Source organism: Pteropus alecto, unplaced genomic scaffold (genome assembly GCF_000325575.1).
Source record: "Pteropus alecto unplaced genomic scaffold, ASM32557v1 scaffold110, whole genome shotgun sequence".
NCBI lineage: Eukaryota > Metazoa > Chordata > Mammalia > Chiroptera > Pteropodidae > Pteropus > Pteropus alecto.
Window position 1 is genome coordinate 4,066,740 of NW_006431920.1, and position 10,585 is coordinate 4,077,324.

A 10,585-nucleotide genomic window follows, 5' to 3' on the forward strand; every position below is an offset into this window, starting at 1 on the left:
CCGGGACAACCGCCGCCGCCGCCGCCGCCACCTTCCCGACTTCTCCAGAGGGGGAAAGACGAGGACGGGGGCAGGCAAGAGGAGGCCCGCCCCGGGCGGCCGGAGGCCAAGTGCGGCCGGCGCCCCCTGTTGGCCAGGAGGAGTCACTGCGGCCACGCCGAGGCCTGGGTTCGGGCTGGGGCCAGCCAAGTAGGGGAGACACAGAGGTGATAATAGTAGACACTATTCATTTGAGCTCTTAAATGCACAGAGCGCATTACATGAGTTACTTTTCTCCCCTGCTTAAAACTCTCCAAGGGCTGCCCGCTGCTCTGAGATGATCCCAGGCTTCTCACGGTGCCCTAACGGGCGCTCTATCTGCTAGCCCAGCCTACCGCGCTCCGTCCTGGTTTACTCATCCACGCTGGATTTCCGTTTGCACCCTGACCACAGCAAGGTCCCTTCCGACGGAGGGCACTTGCCCTTGCTGTTTTCTCTCTGTCAGGCTTTCTCAACTTTGCCACTACTGACGTTAGACTAGATACTTCTTCAGTGTGGGGGATGTCCTATGCATTGCAGGACATTTAGCAGCATCCCTGCCCATGACCCATTAGATGCCAGCCCTATCCTCCCCGAAGTCTTGGCAACCAAAAATCTGACATTGGCAAATGGAAAACTGTTGAAAAGTGATGAAATCAACCGGGCCGAGAACCACTGCTACATGAGGAAGGCGACATCATACATCATCCAAAACAAACAACTTCATTCGGCCCAGTGAACCCATTTAATGTCGCAGCCCACCTTCCTGGAAAGTTGTTCTCCGTGAAATTGCTGTGTGGTTTTTTCTTCACGGGTCTAGCTATTTGCAATCCTGTTTCTTATTTGGCGTTTACCATGCATTGTCTGAGATCCCCCTTTAGGCTCCAAATAGTTCAGCCTCTCCCAGAGATGCTCTCGATGTTGATGGAATGAATACATTCAGCATCTCGTTTAATCCCGATGGGAACCCTTTGAGGGAAACATTCTGGTTCTTTCCATTTTACAAAAATCTGGAAGCCGAAGCTCTGAGAGGATTAAGTAAATTTCCCCAGGGATACATATGGGAAAGCTGGGATGCCAACCAGACAGATGGCAGGACCCAAACCTTTTAATCACTGTACGGATCCACAGGCAGCAGGAAGTTTAGAAATCATCCTGGCCCCTCATTTCCCAAAGGAATACAAGGAGACCCAGGGAGCTGTAGTTCTGAAGTCACTCAGCTGGTGAATGGGAAAGTGGATTAGAATCCAGGTTTTCTACCTGCCAAGGCCAGCCTCTAGATCGCCCTTGAAAGCGACTGCACAAATCGATCAAGTGAGACTTCATATCAATATAATTTTATTAATAATAATTAATGTTTTAATATTAAAAGAAAGGGACAGATAGATATTGGACTGGCCAATCAATTTTGTTTTACTTTCTATTATTGAAAATATCAAACTTCCATGAGCCTGTGGCCTACCTTCAACAATTACCAACTCATGGCTAATGTTCTTTATCTATACCCTCCTCCTCCCCTCATCTCTCCTATTAATTTGAAGCAATCATGGCTCTCATGTCGATCATCCACACATATTTTAGTTGGTATAGTTAAAAATAAGAACTTTCTCTTTTTTAAACTTAACCACAATCCAGTAGCCCACCTAAAAAATTAACAACAATTCCTTAAAATCATCAAATGTCGGTGTTCAAGTTTCCAATTATTCATCCATGTCTAAAAAAGATTTTTACAGATGGTTTGCATCCACACATTGCAATTGGGTGATAGGGCTCATAGAGTTTCTTTTAGTCTATGGGTTTCTCCTCCATCTCCTTTTTTCCTTGCAATTCTTTTCTTTTAGGAATTGGGCCCTTTTTCCTGTCGTTTCCCATAGTTTATATCATTTGACATTTTTCTCTATCCTCTCCATTTCCCCCTCAAAAAAAAATGTGTTGTTGAATCTAGTTCACTTGTATCCAGTGTATTCTTTTTTTTTTGACAAAATCTTATTTCTTTGCGTTCTTCCATCAGGAGGAATGTAATGGGAGAGAGGGAAGTCTTTCTAACTAATCGGCTGAACTATTTCTATAAAGAATAACTTCTCTTCATCTACTATGGTTTAGTTCATGTCGGAAAGGCAGGACAAATGTTGAGTCCCTTGTCTTTTATTCACAAATTTTCAGAATAATATATTGGTTTCGTATCACCTTGCAATGGTGATTAATATTCTTTCAGCATCATGGTAAACGCAAACATTTCAACATATTTGATATATTTCATATCCATGGTGCTCACATTGTCACAATACTGGCCAGTGAGAGCCTCATAAGGTTGGCTCTTGAGTCTTTCCGGCAAGACCCTTGACTTAAGGTCATCCGCAGAAGGGCCCTGGGTTGTTTAGGAGATGAGAGCACTGAAATGTCCAATTCTGGACTGACCCAAACAGAAAGCTGACTTCCCAGCCCCACTCTGGCTAAGTATAAGACCCTGGCAGTCTCTTATTCATCACCAACTAATGCACCTACCCAATAGCCAATGACCTATCCCTTTGTTTCTCATTGATCATGTGTACGTTTTCTGCTTGTTCGTCTCTCCGTGGTTTATCATCTGATAAATGCCAAAACCAGAAGGCGTGACTGCAGCACCTTGTACAAACAGTTTAATAAGTGGCTGTTTTATTATTGTGTTGTTGTTTCAAAGAGGCAGGGAGAGATATTTCTAGACTGTTAATCTGTTGAGAGGTGAAGTTCAGGTGAAGTTCAAGCTATTGTAAGTAAAGCAGAAAGATCATATGACATGCTGAGTTTGTTTTTTTCATACCATACATATTAGCAAAGTAGGTTTCCACTTTTAAAAATCCCAAGGAGAGTTTTCAGTGTGTTAAGCAAGACTATTAACTTTAATTTCTTTACCCTCAGAACAACACAGAAGGAGATATTATTATCCCATTTTATATATGAGGTAACTGAGGCTCTGAAAGGCTGGCTTGCCCAAGGCCACACCGTAAATGAAGCATGAAGCTGGGATTCAAACCCAGATCTGGCTGCAAGGCACTGGCTTCCGTTTCCAGTAACTGAATACTAACTCTGCTTGTTGGATTTGCAAAGCAGAAATTACCTTCAGAGTCGTTAGCACTGCAGCCAAGAGTGGCCTCTCAAAATGCAAATGTGATTCAGGCATCCCCAGTCTCCTTCCCCTGCTTGAAGCCTTTCCGTGACTTCCCATTGCTCTTAAAATGAGAGAAAACATAGGAGGCCCAGAAGCCCTGCCCTGGGGCCTGCTTCCTGCCTACCTTGTCAGGTGTCCTGACCCTGCCCCAGCCTCTCTGTGTCCCAGGTGTCCAGGGCACCACCCTGAAACTCCACCACTCTGCTCCATCCCCACTTCCCTCCCAATCTGTTACATTCTCTTCTCTCCCACCTCAGGGCCTTTGCACATGCCATTGATGCTTCCGTAGACGATCTGATTAGATGGGATGCACAGTTTGGGCAGTGGCGGGAATTCCCTTCTCATCCCTCAGATCCAGCTCAATATCTGTTTTTCAGAGATCCTTCCCCGTCCCACCTAATCAAATCAGACCCCATAATATGTGCTCCTGGTACCGTGTTCCTCTCCTTTAGAGGAGCGTTTACTGCAGTGGCTACATACACTGCTTCGTGATTTTCAGTTAAGGGACCCAGCCTCTCACTGCACTGTAGGCTTCATCCTGGAGGGGACCAGGTCTATGTTTGCTCACCATTATTTCTCTAGCACTTCGTATGGGGCTTGGCACTTAGAAGGTGTTCAATGAAGACTGGCTGAGTGAATAAATAAATGCAGCAACGGGGAGCCAGAGAATAAAGCTTCCCTCAGTCTGAGGCTGTATGTTCAGCGTTCTGTTTATCCGTCGTCTCTGATGTTTTTGGCTCCCAGAATAACTACAGTTCTGTCAAAGCTACGATAGTTTTGTTAAGAAACGTGCAAGTTCTGAAATCGAACCTCTGAAGGTAAGAAGCTAAAACCGGACTCACTTAGAGGCTCCCATCTGTCTTATCAGCAGAGGTGACTCAAACCCTGGTATTTGGTGAGGCCCCACTGAGCCAGCGACCGAGCTGCCAACTCATCCAAGGCCATCCCACCCTCTGCGCCTATAGGCGAGGCCCAGAGAGGAGGCCCCTCTGTGTCTTCTCCAGAGCAAAGCGGGACAGGCAATAACAAATGTCATGAGATGGCCAGTGGCAGCTTCGTCACTTGAGCAAGGAGAGGAGGGCTCCACATTCACGAAGGACTCAAATTTAGACTTTCGACAATATCTCTGAATCACCCACAGTATCCAGGAGATTCACTGACAGAATAGAAAGATGTTGCCAGGTACACATGCGTGTCCCGCATCCATCGTCACCAGCATGTCCCAAATCCTTCGTCACCACCTACAGACACTCAAGGTTCATACTTTTAATAAGTCCTAGATTGGCACAATCACTATATTCTTTCTTCGCTTGTGTATTAAAAGGGCTAATATGCTAAGTATAATTATTAAAATATGCCACAGTTTTTATGGCCCTGTACTGACATCTTTTCATGTTTTAATATTCTGGGAACCTTGAAAAATTGAGGCGTCCAGGAACCCTCTAAGAAGTGAGCCCCCAGACTCCCAATCCCCCCACCCCATCTCTGTGCAGAGCCTCTCAGAAGCCTCCCCACTTGCCCCTCAGCACCCAATGTCAGGTGAGTGAACTGGGTCGTTAAGGAGCCTCGATTCTCCGTTTTGAGGTGCTCAGATCCTTCTTTCCCCCAACCCTCCTGGTGCCCGAAGCTGCTTGTGATTAGGAAAAGCGGTTAAGTCACAGCAGCGAGTCTTTAACAAGGTCAGAAATGTAGAGCTGTGGGTTTTGTCTCTTTATTCACCTTCTTCTCTCCCCACAGCTTGACTTTTTCCACCTTGCGGCTCAGGAGCCCACACTAACTTTTGTGGCCCGTTAAAGTCATGCGAAAGGAAAGAAGCGTTGGCCCCATGAAGCCCTCCAGGCCCCAGCAGGTTCCTCTCAGCGGATAATCACAGAGCCCCTGTGTAAAGCGCTGTGGAATAACACTCAGCTTGATGTTTCTTTCGATAGCGCCTTTCTTTAGCTGTGGTTTGATTATTTTTAACCTTGCTTTCCCGACTCGCTTTTTCGTTTGTAAGAAGCAGTGACATATAAAAGGAAGGGGGTGGGGGACCCACAGAGCACAAGTGGTCGGTGTGTATTTCCCGGACATATCAGCGTGGTTTCCGGGTACACGCTAGAGGACCAGAAACTTGACACCCGAAGGACCCACGTCCCTCAGTACCAAAGCTGTGGGACTGACTGGCAGGCGGTCCCCGGACCTCTGCCGCACTACGGAAGTCAGGAGAAACAGAGGCACCAGAGACCTGCCCCCCGGCTGTCCCGTGTCCAAGACCAGCTGTCCTCCTCCCCAGGTTCCTTTTACACCATTCGCCGGGAACTGCGCCTCACCAGCTGGATTCTCCAGCTGCACAGGAAGCAGGGGCCGGCCCATAACCTAGGTCGTGCCAGTTGGTTGACTGGCCCAACCTCAAGCCACTCTGGACACCCAGAACGACTGCGACTAGACTTCAGTTATTCATTTATCAGAAAGGCATTTCCTGGCTTTTCGAAAGAAATCAGAAGTAGCTCTCAGCCATCATTCATTCATTCAAGAACGATTTCTTGAGCACCTGCTATCTGCCAAGCACCGTGCCAGACCCTAGGGGATTCGGCAGCGTACAAGAGAGGGCCTCCTCTCCTGTGGCTTGTCTTCCCAGGGGAAGAACAGACAACAAGTACGTGTATAGAAGTGGTCCAGGTGATGCTAAGTGCCCTCATGGAAAATGAAGCAGGGCGAGGGGATACTGTGTGACAGGAGAGGTTGCCGCTAACAGGCCCGAAAGGGAGGAAAAGCCCAGGAAATTCGATGCCTGGCACGTGTCAGAGATCACAGCTGAACAGGCCTGGCACGGAGACCCTCCAACCCAGCAGCCTCCCTTCCTTGTCAGCTTGTGCCAGAATCAAGAATCCTACCCAGCCGTGGCATCACCTGTAGGGAACATGAATCATCATCTTCGGAAGGGGAGAGAGAGAGAGAGAGAGAGAGAGAGAGAGAGAGAGAGAGAGAGAGAGATATTGAGAGAGAGAGATATTGAGAGAGAGAGATATTGAGAGAGAGAGATTGAGAGAGAGAGGGGAGAGGGGACAGGAAGGAGGTGGGGGGAGGGGCGAGAGGAGGGGAGAGAGAAGAGAGGTCTCAGCCTCTGCAGCAGGAAGAGTCTCAGAGTAAGAAATGCTCCATTCACGTCGTCAGTGGAGCGTTGTTCTTGCCCGTTACTGGAGAGAGAAAGGGGGCCTTCCCTTCCGGTTCGGGGGAAAGAAAGCAGCCCCAGTGGGAAGAGAAACCTGCTCTAATCAGAAAAGAAACACCACCAGGGCTTGGGACCTACAGGAAAGGAAAATGGACCCTACCCCATCAGGCTTTGGTTTGGAGGGGGTCGGATGGAGACACTTTAAAAGCGGGTCTCTAAAAAAAACTCATCTCCCTCCTTCTCTATTTCTCACCTAATGCTGCTGTATAAATAATGGCTCATTATACAACATGGGCGAACTGAGCGCAAAGTAAATCTCTTGAGCCCAGTGAATGATGATGTCATCGCACCCCAGCCTCTGAGTAGGGGAGCAATGGCACAGAACTCCAGTGTTGATAGCCCGAGAAGTGTCACTAAGATTTCCTGGGACTAAGCACCAGGCGCCGTGCAAAGATCGCTCTGTAGACTCGTTCCATTAACCCTCATGCCAGCCTGAGGCAGTAGGTTTTACTGTTGTGCCCATTTTACAGGTGAAGAAACTAAGGCTCGCTCCGAGTTGGGGACCTTGCCAAGGCCACAGGGCTGGGAAGTGCTGGAGCTGGGATTGAAGGGCAGCGGCGTGACTTCGGAGACTACGATCTAATCTCCACAGTCAGCACTGCACTCTATGTCGGATGCTCTGGTGAGCCAAACCCGGCCCCACCTGACAGAAGCCAGAATGTACGAGTTCCCAGTCTTGATCCAGCCGGTGGAGTAGAACACAGAACAGCAAGGGACACAACGGGGCTGGTGTGGCCAGAGGCTTCGGCTCTATGAGGATGGCCCCCTGCCCCTGCCCCCCCACCCGCCCTGAGCTTTCAGGCTGTGCACATGAGGATCTGTTTTCACTCAGGACGTTATTTAGATGAGGGAAATTACCTGAAAAGTTACCAACACCAAGCTCCGAGCAGTGAAAAAGTCTCAAATATTCATTTGAGTCATTGTTGCCATATAGATTTGTCCTTCTTCAATGTGCATAGAGCCATAGGGCAAAGGCAGCTTCACGGTGGGCGGTGGGCGGAGGCGTGGGGGGCGGTGTGGCAGGGGAGCCCCTGGGGTAAGTTTACAGGAAGAAGCCCATGGCCCTCTTTACGGTAAACAGGACCTGCTGCTCTGGTTAGTCGCTACCCCAGCCCTGGGGCCATTCATGATTCATCGGGCGTGGTAAGGCCTGAATGAGAAAGTCCCCTAGGCTCAGCCATCATTCCTCTTAGTTCACGTGCTGTGTGTCACTTGTAAGGTGCCAAGTCAACCACCGTGGTTTAACTGCCATTTGCAAGAAGCCGCTTCCAGGGAACCCCTCTGGGTATCCGGCTACCCTTCGCCCAGAGCGATGCTGCCCTCCGGGTTGAAAGCGCAGTGGTCTGCCAGGCCGGCCGTCATGCCCGTGAACGACTGTGTTCTACTGGTTACTTATTTTTCTTAAGTAAATATCTGACAACGTTCAGTTCAAGAGGTTCTGCAGACGAACGCTCCAAACACAGAAGCTCCATGCTCAGTTAGTGTTGTTCTGTTGGGGGCTGGAAGCGTGTGAGTGTCTGTGTGCATTTAGGAAGTGGTGACAAGTTTGTCTGTGTGTGTTTAGGAAGTGGTGACGAGGTTCGTTAACCAGGCCCTGATGGCCTCCGAGTACCTGCACAAGGAGACGCAGTTGAACTGGTCGGTTAGCAGCACAGTTTCTGAGCCAGGCTGCCTGAATGCCCATCCTGGAGGAGGATGGAGCAAGTCACTTGAACTTCCTGTGCCTCAGTTTTCTCACCTGTAAAGTGGGAATGATGTTATCACCAACTGTATAAGGATGCTATGAGGATTAAGTAATTTAATATAGAAAAAGCACTACAAACAGTGTCTGGCAGATAGTGAGTACTCTATCAGTGTTATTATTATATTCCCTTCTCTTCCCATCAACCACCTCCCTATAATGCAGCCAACGGAAGCAGACGTGTGTGTGCGTACATATATAATGGTTTCCCTTAGCGCCATTTTTTGTTGTTTCGTTTCATTTTCTTAATATTCTATGTAAAGCATGAATGCAACCTCATTAAAAAAAAAGAACTTCGAACCATGGTGTGGGTTGAATAGTGTCCCACAAAATTCCCATGTACCAGGAACCTCAGGATGTGACCTTCTTTGAAAATAGAGTCTTTGAAAATGTACTGAGTTGGAGATCTCTACCCAGGACAAGAACCCGGATTCTCCACCAGCCACCATCTCCTTGAGACTCCCTGTCTCAGTGTGAACACAGATGAAATCATCCTGATTTAGAGCGGGACTTACATCCCGTGACGGGCATCATTTACGAAGAGAGAACACACAGAGACACACAGGGAAGAAGACCATGTGACAATGGAGGCAGAGATTGGAGTGATGCTGCCACAAGCCGAGGAACACCCCGGGACCACCAGAAATGGAAAGAAGCAAAGAAGGATTTCTCCCTAGAGCCCACAGAGGGAGCACGGCCCTGCCGACACCTTGATTTTGAGTGACTGGCATCCTTTACGAAGAGAGAACACACAGAGACGCACAGGGAAGAAGACCATGTGACAATAGAGGCAGAGATTGGAGTGATGCTGCCACAAGCCGAGGAACACCCCGGGACCACCAGAAATGGAAAGAAGCAAAGAAGGATTTCTCCCTAGAGCCCACAGAGGGAGCACGGCCCTGCCGACTCCTTGATTTTGGACTCCTAGGGTCCAGAACTCTGAGACAATAAATTCCTGTTGTTTTCAGCCCCCCAGTTGGTGAAAATTTGTTACAGGAGCCTTGGGAAACTAATACAGTTAGTAAAACCAAGTTTCACCCATCCACATCCCTTCTCCCAGAAGAAGGGTCACTCTGTTACCTTTCCAGACAATTTTCTGTTCTCTTACACACACATCTAATATGTTTCATCTAATCGACAGCAACCACATTTGGTGAATGTAGCTAAACTGTTTTCGCTACAGCAGCCCAACATTCTGTAACCTTGACTGTAGCAGGTGGCTGTCGACCGTGGCTGGGACAGGACCTGCTGCCACTTCTCCCAGGGGACCAGAGCCTTAGATTTAAAGCCATGAAAAGACAAAGAAATCTTTTACAGCAACACTTCCTTTTTCATAACTCATGGGGTGTCAGGGTATTTTGAACAACAGCCCTGCTTCCTCTTCCTTAGGCATTTTTGGTCTACTTTCGTCATCCTCTAAAACCTGATTAATATGGGACCATTAATAGTAATACGGGTCCATTTTCTGGAAGAAGTGAAAGTTGCCATTTGAGAATGCTTTGCCACATCTCCCACCTGAGACCATGATGCTCAGCTAACCATTACAAGGGAATGGATCTTCATGTACAAATTTCAAATTGAAAGAGTATTAGAAGTCACCTAGAGAGGCCTGTGACTCTCAACAGCCTGGGAATTATGGCCCCTTTTGAGACTCCGATAAGAGATGTCAACCCTCCCTCTTCCCTGATTATATAAACTATAATCTCAGGCCAGTCCTCGTGCGCAGGCTAAATCCCACCTTCTTTGACAGATGAGGAAAATCGGGCTCCAAAAAGTAAAGCAAAAAAGTCCCCAGAGGGATCCGGTGGCAGAACCAAGACAAGAACCCAGATTCTCCATCACCCACTGTGTCCTTGAGGCTCTCTCTGTCTCAGTCTGAAGACCCCCGTTTGCCAGCAGGGGTGACAAAGGTGGGGAAGAGGACGTCAAGGAAAGGAGGAAGCCCTGGATGGGTGGAGCCGATAGTCAGAGGGAGGAGACAGTCCAAAGTCGTGACCTTAGACACACATGGTGGCCAATTCCAAAGCAAAGGACTTTACATCAAAGCAACAAGGTCTCAGGTCATGCAAGGAGAATTTATTTGAAGTAACGATCTTTGCATTTCTGAAAGAAGTTTATATAGTGTCTTCTTTAAGCCTCTTAAAAATAGAATAGCATCTCATCTTTCTAAGATGATTTGAATGTAGACTGCTGTGGAGGCAAGAGGAAGAGCTAGTCGGGAATATTAGGTACGTGGTCTGTGTAAACCATTCAAAAAAGCAGGCATCACTCATCACGCCGTACCGCTTCTAAACCAACACGAGCCTTGGTCTCAGGATTCTTCACAACTCAGCACTCCAGAGGTTACTGCCCGTTTGCAATGAAGTCTGCGATCTGCTTGCCTTTCTACAGCTAAATGACCTGTCAACATCGTTCTAGCCTCTTGTCATTAGTTGTTTCCCCGTGGTCCCATTTAAACTTCCTGACG